Source organism: Chiloscyllium plagiosum, unplaced genomic scaffold (assembly GCF_037043375.1).
Source record: "Chiloscyllium plagiosum isolate Xiang-an unplaced genomic scaffold, Cpla_swu_hap1 HiC_scaffold_19, whole genome shotgun sequence".
Taxonomy (NCBI): Eukaryota; Metazoa; Chordata; class Chondrichthyes; order Orectolobiformes; family Hemiscylliidae; genus Chiloscyllium; species Chiloscyllium plagiosum.
This window is the reverse complement of record NW_028270157.1, coordinates 25,623,394-25,627,706: the sequence shown is the minus strand read 5'-3', so window position 1 is coordinate 25,627,706 and position 4,313 is coordinate 25,623,394. Positions and strand designations below refer to the sequence as shown.

The following is a 4,313-nucleotide window of genomic DNA, read 5'->3' as shown; positions in this document are numbered from 1 at the left end:
GGCTTCACAGTAATTAGCAAATGTAACTTTTATCTCATCATAATTAGAAGATTTTTGACAATTGCAATTGTTTTAATTTAGTTCTAGCCTCAACAATGATTAATGTAATTCTGGATATGGGGTCCTGTACTCTCGTGAGTTAGTGTGTTAATCCAATACCAGAATAAGTCACATTTGCAAACATTATGTGCTGGCTATGTCAGGCAGATGTCTTGTTCATTATTTGTATTTTGACTTTGTCCTTCTTAGCAGCAAGAGCTTTCTGAAGAAAACACTTACAAGAGGAGAAAAGCCCCAACATGTATCATTTTGCCAAGTACCACAGAGATTAGCTGGTGCTTTAGAGAGGCTTGCAACCAGTGAGACACACAATAGAAGAAAGCAGGAGCATCTTCAAGGGACTGGGATGAAAGGAATGTAACGAGCTGAAAGATGCTATCCTCTCCTTGCTCTGTTGAATTGAAAAGAGAAGCCAACCTTTGAGATTGACCATAAAAATAAAGATAGAAGCAGATTGCAACTATGAGCTGAATGCCTGAAAATATCAAGGTGCCTGCTAAAATGTGTATATTTCTGTAACATGGCATTTCAGTTCTGCAATCAATCCACGAGTATATGGCGACCACCAGGACCACTGCAACAGCAAAATGACTGCCATTCAGACTCAAGGTCGAAAGATCAGCTTCACATTGGAAAGATTAATGCACCGCATATATCAATTGGTAGGTCATACTATGGGTCACACTTTTCAAGGCACGACTCCTCTCTTATTATCTGCTCTCTGTTAACTTGGTGAGATTGATAAAATGTAGGCCAGTTGAGTCTGTTATCAGATGAGCAACCTTTGCTCTCTCTCAGGCTACAATACACTCTTTCCTTACAATGCACCCTCAGACAGTAACTGTTTCTCTTGGTTCATAGTGTTAAATGGTTTCCAGTCATCTCTTAATGGACATTTAATGCCATTCACTACATAGTGCAAAGACAATGGGATCCCTTAACCTATTTACCGCCCCCATACCCTCCTCTAGAGACATGTCTATCCTGTCTCTACAGCCAGCCTACGGCCCCAGAACCAAAAGTAACTCCAGTAACTGAAAGAGAAACAAACTCTGAGCTAAAAGATGCAGAACCTAGGGGGCCCAGAGTCACTCGAGCCACCACATGTAAAGGAGGGGCAGAGATAATGGAAAATATAAAATTATGTCCCTTAAGAGAGGTCCTGATTGGGGACAGAGAAATAGGATACGTAAACGCTCCCTTAACTAGTAGTGAAGTTAGAGCTTTTAAGAAGGAAATGAAAAGTCTGATAGAGGATCCGGTGGGATCTAAGGGAAATGGTAATATTGGGAATTAAAGAGGCGGCACCTAGATCTTTCAAAGTACGACAAGAGAAGGATGAAACTCCTTCTGCATTTTTTCAAAGGCTCAAGGAGTCCGCAAGGAAATATTCGGGAATGGATCCCGATGATCCGGTAGCTCAGGGACTCTAAACGGTCCAGTTTGTGACTAAATCATGGCTGGATATACAAAAGAAATTACAGAAATTAGATGGATGGAGTGAAAGACAGATGGAAGAGCTGTTATGTGAGGCACAGAAGGTGTATGTGAAAAGGGAAGACGAGAAGCAGAAACAGAAAGCCAAAATGATGGTGGTGGCAGTAGAAGAAATAACAAAAAGGAGACTGGGATCAGGGGATAACAGGAAGGATAGGGGAGGACACGAAAGACAAAGGTCGGACATCTGGGGAAGGAGGCAACAGGCAGGATGTTACCACTGTGGAAAAGTGGGGCATTTTAAACTGGAATGCCCGGGATTAGCACGAGAAAGGCAAACAGTTTCCCTAATGACCTTCGATGAGGAATAGGGGAGTCAGGGGTTCTTTCCTCCTGAAACCCACCGGGAACCCTTGATAAATCTAAAGGTGGGACCTGAAGGGGAGGAGGCAGTATTTTTGGTGGACACGGGAGCGGCACGATCATCCCTAAGTTTTAGACCTACCGGTGTTAAATTGACTAATAAGAATCTCAGGGGTTCTGGAGTAAAAGGCGAAGAATCCTTGGTGCCTATTTTTGAGCCAACCCTGATTAGAAGAAATGATGAGGAAGTGACAGGACAATTACCAACTGTAGAGTTTAATGATAAGTTTAAAAAAAAAACTATATTGTGGCACTCGGTTCTTCTTTGTCTGTCCTTAGGAAGAAGGGTCTGTTGACCCAGACACCTCCACTTGAGTTTGCAGTACATCGGATACGACCGGGTGATTGGGTCCTGATCAAAACCTGGAAAGATACCAAACTGCACCCAAGCTGGGAGGGACCATTCCTAACCCTCCTGACTACTGAAACAGCCATCTGAACTGCTGAAAAAGTGTGGAGTCATCGCACTCCTGTTGAGGGCCCCGTGGACGCTTCTTCCCCTTTGGCAGAGTGGCAAGCTCATCCTACAGACAACCCTCTGAAAGTCAAGCTGAGCAAAAAGAATGGACTGAGATAAAAGACTATTAAGTATTGGTTAAAAAACTGTATCCCAAAACAATTGTAAGTGTTGTATGGACTCACTCCTCCCTGGCATACAAAGGGTTAGGGAATAGACAGATAGGGTTGTGAGCTGAAATGAGTAGTCAGCTTTATATTGTCACGATAATATTGGCGTTAGCTGCCAAGAGGGGGGTGGGAAATATCGTTTTACCGCTTTATGTCAGAATTATGCTAAACTAAAGGGGCATACCGACTGTTGGGTATGTGCGAAGATCCCACACCATAGGGAATCCGGAATTCCTCTCACGGTAATACCATTACCAAAAGAGAAGTGTACGATGTACAACAATTTGACTCGGGCTCAAACAATACAAAATGGAGATCTGATAGGGGTAATTATAACTTTGCGGGATGGTTCCCTTGACCAGCCCCAAAAACTCTGGGTGCTATCGATGGCCTTAGAGTTTCCCCACCGAAAGGAGCAGTAATTACCACTTGTTTCTGTATTCAGAATGATACCGCACCCTTCCGATTAGGAAAATCATCTTGTGTCTACACCAGCCAAGCCACTGCCACGACCATTCCCCGAATATTAAACGGAACATATTGGGTATACGGCCTGAAGGCCTATCCATTTATTCCCGGGGAAAAATACATTCGCGTGACCGAATGTATAAGAATGCATACATGTTATGATGTTGATCAAACACTGCCTCAAAGCCAAAAAGGTTGGAGTGGCTGCTGCTACCTTGTCTACATAATTCCCCATTTGAGGCTGCTAAAGAGAGTCCCAAAAATACGTCAGAATAAACAGGGAGGATGAGCGAGTAACCCGGAAAGTAACCGAAGGAGATTGCCACCTCTGGACTTTGGTACCTATGTATGGGACCGCTCGAGCAGGAGTAGAAATACAAAAGTTGGCGGCTTCCCTGGAAGAGTTGGCCAACAATACTGCGGATGCGTTGGCCAAAACCCAATCCCAAGTAGCAGCCATAACGACCGAAATGATTGCCACTAGGCTAACGACTCTTCAGAACAGGATGGCTCTAGATTATATTCTGGCAGAGAAAGGTGGTATCTGTGCACTAATTGGGGAAGTTGGTTAGTCAATCTGGCTATCTATGGATTATTGATATTAGTGGGTCTGGTGGTAGGGTTCAATGTCCTAAAATGGGTAATGAGCCGACTGATGACATCCCTTGGGGAAGGAACCCAAATACATCATCAGATGCTTTTACAATCAACAGGTGATATGCAACAAAGAGAAAGTCAAAGAATGCTCCTAGAGTTCGAGAGACGAAAAACACAACAGTAAAATGATACCGTGTATAAGATTGTAAACCTCATCGCCAAAAGGCGTAAGAGGGCAGAACATAAGAAAATGAATTAAAGGAGACTTAATAAGTGCAGAAACAACAGTTAGAGAAAAAGAAAAAGGGGGAATTGTGGGAGATTAGAAATGTAGTTTCTGCAGGTGGTGGTGGTTAGAGATGTTGTTTCTGCAGATGGGTGAGGGGGTGTTGTGGGGGGAGGGGGAGGGGAACATTACACAAACAGTCGCGGGATTCTTGCAGCATACTTAAGGTTAAGATTTTAACGAATATAGAGGTTTTCATTTAAGAAATAGTTTTCAACTAAGAAATAACTTTAAAGTGTTGTAGCTGACCACAAAAGAAGCAGTAGGGGCATTTCGCAATAAGCTTATAGTATGATAAGGGGAACTGGATAAAATAACAGGCAGGCTGTAACAAACAAGGACAAGGACAGCAGGGTAGTCAGATAAGGAAAATTAGAGAAAAACAAGTGAAGTAATTGGCTTATGATAGGATAAG

At 43.0% G+C, this 4,313-nt stretch overlaps 1 pseudogene; it reads left to right on the top strand.

The window, feature by feature from the left end:
* The first annotated feature begins 2,743 nt into the window (after nt 1-2,743).
* On the top strand, nt 2,744-3,587 carry LOC148146739 (uncharacterized; annotated as a pseudogene).
* Nucleotides 3,588-4,313: the final 726 nt, after the last annotated feature.